The following is an 8,957-nucleotide window of genomic DNA, read 5'->3' on the forward strand; positions in this document are numbered from 1 at the left end:
CTGGTCAAAATCTCATAGCAAGGAATGTGGGTGAGGAGCCAAATGTAGAAGATAAAAAATTCTTCGACATGTTAGATGTTGCTGATAGACAATTATGGTCTGGTTGTGAAAAGTTGACACAATTATCTGCTGTGGCTCGATTGCTAAACATAAAGACAGAATATCGTCTACCAGAGCAATGCTTTGATGCATTCTGCCAATTGTTTAAGGATGGTTTACCCAAAGACAATAACATGGTTGATAGTTTTTACCAGACGAAGAAACTAATACAAGGGATTGGGCTACCAGTGGAGAAAATTGATTGTTGTAGGTTGGGGTGCATGCTATATTGGGGTGATGATAAAGAGTTAACCCAATGCAAATTCTGTCAGCAGCCAAGGTACAAAAAATCAAGTGGTTCTTCTAATAAATCACTTGTCTCTTACAAAAAAATGTATTACTTGCCATTAGCTCTAAAATTGAAGAGACTTTATGCTTCGAAAACAACAACTGCTTCTATGAGATGGCACAATGAGGATCATGGCCATGATTCTGGAGTTATGTGTCATCCATCTGATTCGGAAGCTTGGAAGCATTTTAATGCAATACATCCATCATTTGCAGCTGAAAGCCGTAATGTTAGGTTGGGTTTGTGCACAGATGGGTTTCAACCATTTGGACAGTCAGGACAACAATATTCTTGTTGTCCTATCATCATTACACCATATAATTTGCCTCCATCCATGTGTATGACTGAAATAGTGCCTGGACCCAACAACCCCAAGAACAAACTGGATGTTTTCCTACAACCTATTATTGCTGAATTGAAACAATTATGGGAAGAAGGTGTGCTAACTTATGATGTGTCTTTGCAACAAAACTTTCAAATGAGAGCTGCTTTGATGTGGACAATTAGTGACTTCCCAGCGTATGCTATGTTATCAGGTTGGGGAACAGCAGGCAAACTAGCATGCCCATATTGTAGGGTACATTCACAAGCATTCCGGCTTCCTAATGGTGGAAAAACATCATGGTTTGACAATCACAGGATATTCCTTCCACTAAATCATCCATTTCGATTGAAGAAAAGAACATTCACCAAAAATCGTGTGGAAATGGGTAATCCTCCACCGATTAAGAATGGCACAGAAATCTTAAGGGTAATCGAAGAATTTGGACTATTAAATGTTACAAAAGCTAATGCAGAAGAGGTGAACAAATCATGCAGTCGTAGTTGTGGATGGAGAAAGAGAAGTATTTTTTGGGATTTACCTTATTGGAAATCAAATCTCATTCGACATAATCTTGATGTCATGCACATCGAGAAAAATGTTTTTGAGAATGTTTTTAATACAGTAATGAACATTCAAGGTAAAACAAAAGACAATGCGAAAGCAAGAGAAGATTAGAAACTCTTTTGTAACAAAAAAGAGTTAGAAAAAAACATTGCCACAGGTAAATATCCAAAAAGCCTGTTATTCATTAGACAATAGGCAGAAACAAGTCTTATGTGAATGGGTGAAAAATCTAAAATTCCCAGATGGTTATGTGTCAAATATGGGAAGGTGTGTAGATATGAGCAAATACAAGCTATTTGGAATGAAAAGTCATGATTGCCATGTTTTCATGCAAAGGTTGATGCCAATTGCATTTCGAGAGATGTTGCCAATCAAGGTTTGGGAAGCAATGACTGAATTAAGCATTTTCTTTAAAAGCTTAACTGCAAGAGTCATTAAAGTTGAAGAAATGACAAGATTAGAAGATGAAATCTCAATAATTCTCTGTAAATTAGAGAGCATATTTGTTCTGGGATTTTTTGACTCAATGGAGCATCTTCCAATACGTTTGCCATATGAGGCTAGGATTGCTGGTCTTGTTCAATATCGTTGGATGTATGGGTTTGAGAGGTAATTTCTATAGTTACTTATTTTTTAAAATACTAATATTGTTAGTACAATCGTATCTAATATTTAAATAATTTTATCGTTTTACTTTAGATTGCTCCATGAGTTGAAAAAAGATGTGAAAAATAAGGCCAAAGTGGAAGGGTCGATTTGCAATGCATACTTAGTGCGTGAAGCATCTATATTTTGTTTTCATTATTTCGAGCCACATGTTTAAACACGTAGCCGAAAAGTACCTCCAAATGGTTATACATGGGGACATCTTAGTGTTGATACAGTTGAATTTTATTGGGAGGAGTTCAAGGTAATATTTAATCTCATGTATTGTATTTTAATTGTAAAGTGAATTGTTATTTTGTTTACATATCTAACGTAAGTTAATATTTACATTGTGTTTTGAAGAAATCTTTTGATTGGGATGATGCAAAAACAACTTTAGTGTATAATTCTTGGGAGATGAAGGCTAAAATAAGATATGCTGATTACATAAGCATATTAAGGAAAAATCCAAGACATGTCTATATCCCACCAAAAATATGGACAAAGTGGAATGAAGTTTAGAATTCTGAAGAGGGCAAGAAGAAAACAGAATTGGCTAAGAAAAACAGACGTGGAGGAGTTTTAAATTGAGTTGCTCAATCTACCCATACCACAGGGTCAACACCTCACATAAAAGTTGCAGCTCAACTTGTAAGTTCATTTGAATTGTTTAAGTTATAAGTATTATTTTTATTTTATTTGGTTGAAAATCATAATTATGTGTTTATTGTGTTAAAATCAATAATGTCTTATTGTGTTGGTTTAAAATTTTATTAAGTTGTGAATAAAAATCATTGTGATTGTGTTTGAATTGATGTTTGGGATTATAATTGAATTGTATTATATATTGAACAGGGAGATAGTCCTATTTATAAAGGAAACTCTGCCGAATTTTTTCTTACTTTTTTTCTTTACAAGTTGTTTTTGTTTGTTAAATGTAATTTGTAGGAAGGACAATTGGGTCATTATCCATCATATTATGAACTTTTCAAGCATACACATACCAAACAACACGATGGAGAAACATTCATAGTTGAAAAAGCCAAACAAATTCATGTAAGTTTAATTTATTTTTATTTTTAAAAATATATATAACTTCACATATATTTTGTACTAAATTTCGTACATATTTTAGGAACAAGTTGCAACGCAACGGGAGATGTCGACAGGAACTGGGGAGCAAGTAGATGATAATCAATTATATTATGATGTGGCTGGTGGACATGACAAGAAAAGAAGGATTTATGGACTTGGTTCATATGGTTGTTCTATTGTTAACGGTTCAACTAGTGATAACACTTCTGGCAATATGACCCCAACATCTCGACCACCCGACAATGCTACTTCTGCAAGTGTACAAGATGAAATTCAGAGTTTGAAGGCTATTATTCTCCTTATGCAACAACGATTTGATGCTATTGATGGCGGGAGAGCGGGTACTTCATCATCACCTCCATCTCAAACCGATTATTTTCAATATGGATTGTTGTTTTTTAAGACTATTACATTATTGCTTTGACTTGAATTGACTATTATTATGTATTAAATGTGATTGGATAATGTATTATCACTTGAACTTAATATGGATTGATAATATTATTTTAGACTTATGTTATATTTTATTTTAGAATTAATAGTGTCTTTTATATTATTGTAGTTTAATATTTATATTTTGAAATCAATTATTACTATTTAAAATACTAATTTAATATATATTTTTAAAAAAATAATTCAAAAATTGCGACGGAATCGCGACAGAATATAAATTTTGCGACGGAATATTTGATATAACAAATGTGATGGAAAAAATTCCGTCTATTTTACGACGGAATCGCGATGGATTTAAAATATAGCGACGGAATATTTGTTGAGGTGATTGCGACGGAAATTATTCCGTTGCAAAATAACGCGACGAAAATGCGACGAAAATTATTCTGTCATAAAATAACGCGACGGAATTGCGACGGAATAATTCCGTCGTCATTTCACGACGGAAATTATTCCGTCACCGATTCCGTCGCGATATGTTGCGACGGAATTATTTCATTGTCTATCAAAATACGATAAGGCGATAGACAACGAAATTTATTCCGTCTCAAAACCGGATTCGCAACGGAATTTGGCCCATTCGAGACGGAATATTTCCGTCGCGATTGGCGACTTTTCTTGTTGTGGAAGATGAGGACATCGAAGTAGTGTGGGAAGATGAAGAGCCGACATGTGGTAACATTCTTGATCCTTCTTGTGTTAATATTTTTGAAAATTATTGTGCTCAACTTTGCATTGAAAACACTCTTGATACTTGTGTGGATGACTCCCCTTTGAATTGCAATGATGATTTTATGTGTGTGATAGTACTTGTTTTTATTTCCGGGAGGATGATTCCATAGGATTTGTTGATGATGATTCTATCAATGAGTGTGGGAGTGTTGATTCCTTTGATGATGATAATTGTGGTCCTTGTGAGTATGACTCCCTTTGCAATGATTTTTCTATTATTTGTGATTATGCTTGCTTTAATTTTTGGGTTGATGATTCCATAGATGTTTGTGATGATGATTTGATGAATACTTGTGAGGATTCTCTTCTATTTGATGATGAATATGTTTGTTTCAACTTTTTGGAAGATGAATCCTTTGACTTGTTTAGCAATAGGTTGATGAGTGATAATACGTACCATATACCGTATATATATATATATACATATATATATATATATTGGTATGTATACGTGTAGTACAATTATGTGTATATTATATGTATTATTGTAGTGTATTTTTATTAATATGTGGAGAATTATGTTTTTGAAAATATTTTTGGAGAAAATATTTTTGGAATTTTTTTGGAGAAAATATTTTTGTAGAATATTATATATTATTTGAGAAATTGTATTTTGTGGAGAAAAGTATTTATTTGTGGAGAAATGATTTATTTAGAGAAACCATTATATTGTTACAGTTCAGTAAAGATGATTACTGTTCACTTGGCCTAATTACTACTCATTGGGCTTGAAATCCCATGAGGGTGCATCACATATGTTATGATCTAGTTTTCAAAATTTGTTAAGGGTAGTCGGTGCTACTTGGATCATATACTACCCAGTGGCTTGAAATCCTTGGGGTGTGCACATAGGTTTAGGTCCAGATTCTAAAGGGATTTTGAAGAGATGATTAATTTTCCATACATAAATATTAATTCACCATGTAAAGGTATTATTTTCGAAAAGTGAATCTCCACACATTTTTTAAGGTATAATATTTTGTAAGGTTACAAAATATTCTCTTTTGAGAAAGCTATTATATATATATATATATATATATATATATATATATATATATATTTTAGTGTTCCAACACTTAAGGTGTGACACCCCAACTTTCTTTTCGCTGAGATAGGTATAACTTAAACATTAAAGCTATAGATCTCAAGAACTAATCATAACCAAAGTGGAAGCATATATAAAACCTGAAGGGTGTCATGCCACACCTAGGTACAATCCTTCCTAGGTGCACAGGCTATAATCCATAATCATCAATCCGAAAAGGGTAAAGGCAAAGGTAAATGTCAAAACATAATTCATCACTACGGCACACAGGCCCAAAAGTCTAATATAGAAACTAGTCTAAGCATCGCAAAGGGAGACTAGCTCTATCGCGCTCTCCGCTCAGACTATGGCATACCTGGAAAACAGTTTAGAAACCATTAGCAAAATAATGCTAAGCAACCAACCACTCACACTCGTGAGAAGCTACATAATATAATAGAGTTTGTAAATAGATTTACACACACGTATAGAATATCCACACCAATGAACTGTTCTTTATTTGAATCAGAAGACTCAACAACAATGAGCTGAATAAGCCACAAACCAAGACTCTCCCAATGAAACCAATATCCAGTACGAATGCATAAGACATCAAGTCCAGACACAAGATACCGACTGAATCATGACTCCAACAGGATAAGCACAAAGAAACAACAAGATATCAATCGAGATACAACTCAATCAAGTAACTACAAAGGAAACCAACAATCAACAATACCAAGAAATAAGCACCAAACTACAATACCAACCATCAAACCAACCCTCCATACCAATATCACAATGCAGGGCATACGAGCCCATTATTACAGAGGCACACAAGTCCATTATCACAGAGGTACCCAATTCCCAATCATAGAGGCACACGAGCCTATTTACGGAGGCATACAATACCCCAAACATTACCAACCACAAATAAACTATAATTCCACCAACTAAATTCCAAAAAGGATGTCAAAGACTCGACAAGATAAGGAGATACTCATAAGGAATCAAAGTCTCCACATACCAACTCAGATTCATTCCCAAAGAATCACTCATCAACAATGTTCATTTCAGAATATAAACACAGTACATGCTCAGAATGATAGCCAAGGAATAAGCTAACAATACTAGTTCAATAAACCAAGATGAATGACTAAAGATCATGAATAAATACTCAAGAATAAAGGTAGACTACTCAACAAAATGTTCAGTACACATTCCAGAATCAAAAGGAATCAAACAGAGTTCAAGGATCGCAAAACAGACACTGGATCAGAATCACAAATGAACTAACGGGACACAGTAGCGGAGTGCCCTGGTCCGCTGGACTGTACTGCAAGGAGAAACGAAAGAGATCAACGGATCACATCTCCCCGCCACAACCATTTGTCCTTACACTTGCGGAACACATTGGCGGGACACATTGATATGAACCTAGTCCAAGGTTCAAATAAAGATGGAGTATTGTCCTAAGATAGCTCCCAAAGTAAGGATAGAGATGGATCAAAATACCTTAGACCTCACAAGAAACCCTTAGTCCTGAATCCTCAAAGACTTAGAAGAATCCCATTGTAGCTTCAAGTACCTCGATGATGCAATCTTCAATCAACTAGAGTCGGATCTAGTTTCCTTCGATTCAAGAACGAGTCCACGAACCTAAATCTAAGGTTGAAGAAAGAAAGATTGATTCGAGTCCACGAATCAATTTGCTAGTTGAGTCCACGACTAGCCACTAATTGAGTCCACAATTAGCTATAAGGTTTCTTACACAAGTGTAAAGAAAAACTTATGAATTTTATTGAATGAAAGCCTGTCTAAACTGATATGATTGTGCCCTATTTATAGGTATAGGGACATCAATATAATCCTAAATACAATTGGAAAAAGAGTCCTAAACCTAATCTAAAAAGCAAGTAAATATAGTCCTATTTGGAAAGGGATTTAAGGAATCCTTTCTAAATACAAACTAGTGTTTTCTCTTTCATGCCAAACAATTTAAAATAATGATGAACACAAATAATAGGGCTGATTTGGGCCTAATTTAAATCCCAAAATTAGCACTAAAAGCCTTGAGTTCTTCTTCATCTTTTGCAATTGGGCTTGACTTGGATTTCCACCATCTTTGAACATCACCAATGAAGAGTTGCTTTAATTGTTTGGACTTGGGTCTTGTGATTGGCCTAATTGGTACTCTCAATGGATCTTCATTATGTTGCGCCGCATCATCCTCCCCTTCTTTAAAAATGATTCGACCTCGAATCTTATAAGCATTGTCTTCAATCTGTGATATCACTTGAAATGGGCCACTATAATTCTTTCCTCTATCAAATGGAATTATTTTTGGGCATTCTTGTTTCTTCCACCAATGATGCTTTAAGGATGTAGTGATAGGCCTTGTGATGACCACACTATGGACCCTTATTGGGTTCCATGTGTCCTGGTTCCTATTATTCTCCCCTTCTTGAAAAGGATTCGTCCTCGAATCCAAATCTTTAATGAAAGACAAATAAGCAAGATCACTTTGTACTTTATCACGATCATGTAACTTCTTCTTGGGATGCTTGACATGAGTTGCTCCAATTAACTTTATCCTATAATCAACAAGTGGAACAACTAAGTCTAACAGTACACCACAAAATGTAACAACTTGAGAAATATTAAATTTAGCCATTTTTCTAAAGTTGACAAGCATAAAATCTTTCCTTTTAGAGCTTAAGGTTAAACCAAACACAAAATCCATGGGAAGGCCAAGTAATGATTTAGATGTAGTGTGGTGGTAAGTAGCACAATTATGAACATAAGATTCTACATCTTTTTTCTTCTTTGGCCAATGAAAATATCCATGCAAAACATCATCAGTCTTTTGAATACAAAATTGTCCCTTATGTGAATCAACAATTAAACCAATGCCCAAAACAAAGCAAAAAAGTGTCAATCCCATTGACTTTGGACCAAATCCCCTTGTGCAAGTAGTGTTTGCCATAAAATGGTTTCCAATGTGCCTTGTAACTTTCCACTGATTCCTTAAATCTATCAAATAAAGTTTTAGTAAAATCAAAATTAAGGAATCTCGAATGTATGGAAGCAAACAAATTTCTAACACATCTAGCAAGTAGGTCATTAATAGAAACATGGCAAACAAATCTAGAGAATTTTAATGCATGCTTTTGAAATAAAAGTGAGTAGAAAGTGACTCCCCTTCTTTTCTCTTGCTTACTATCCTTTTTAGTTACCAAGAGAGGTTGCACTTTGACACCTTGGTCTGGTCCTTTCAATTGTATCACTAATTGTGGTCCCTTTGTTTGGCAACAAACTGAGTTAAAGGATTGGAGTGGCGACTGCAATTCCAAACATGGAGGTTCCACTTTGCTCTCTTTGATTTCTTCTTTCTTCGAGGCTGGTTTGAGAGCTTGCGTCAACCTCAATTGAATTTCTTCTACTTCTTTAGGAAACAAAGTTGGCAAGACATATCTAACTCCATTCATGTGAAACACATAAGTGTTCCTCATTCCATCATAACTTATTTTTATGTCAAATTTCCATGGTTTACCTAACAAGATATGAGCAACCTGCATTGGGGTAATATCACACAAAATTTCGTGAGAGTAACTGTTAATAGATAAATGAATAAAAGCCTGCTTGGTTACTCTAACTCCTCTTGCATCGGATAACCATTGCAATGGATAAGGATTTGGGTAATCAAGCAAAGGTAACTGAAGAATTCTAAC

At 34.6% G+C, this 8,957-nt stretch overlaps 1 long non-coding RNA gene across 1 annotated transcript; it reads left to right on the plus strand.

Moving 5' to 3' along the window:
- Positions 1 to 1,296: 1,296 nt before the first annotated feature.
- On the plus strand, positions 1,297 to 3,509 carry LOC116019194. Its single transcript, XR_004098672.1, has 5 exons — positions 1,297 to 1,886; positions 1,977 to 2,187; positions 2,286 to 2,573; positions 2,871 to 2,978; positions 3,058 to 3,509. It is a non-coding gene; the product is annotated as an uncharacterized LOC116019194 (long non-coding RNA).
- The last annotated feature ends 5,448 nt before the right edge of the window (positions 3,510 to 8,957 follow it).

This window comes from Ipomoea triloba, chromosome 5, assembly GCF_003576645.1.
Source record: "Ipomoea triloba cultivar NCNSP0323 chromosome 5, ASM357664v1".
NCBI classification, from domain to species: Eukaryota; Viridiplantae; Streptophyta; class Magnoliopsida; order Solanales; family Convolvulaceae; genus Ipomoea; species Ipomoea triloba.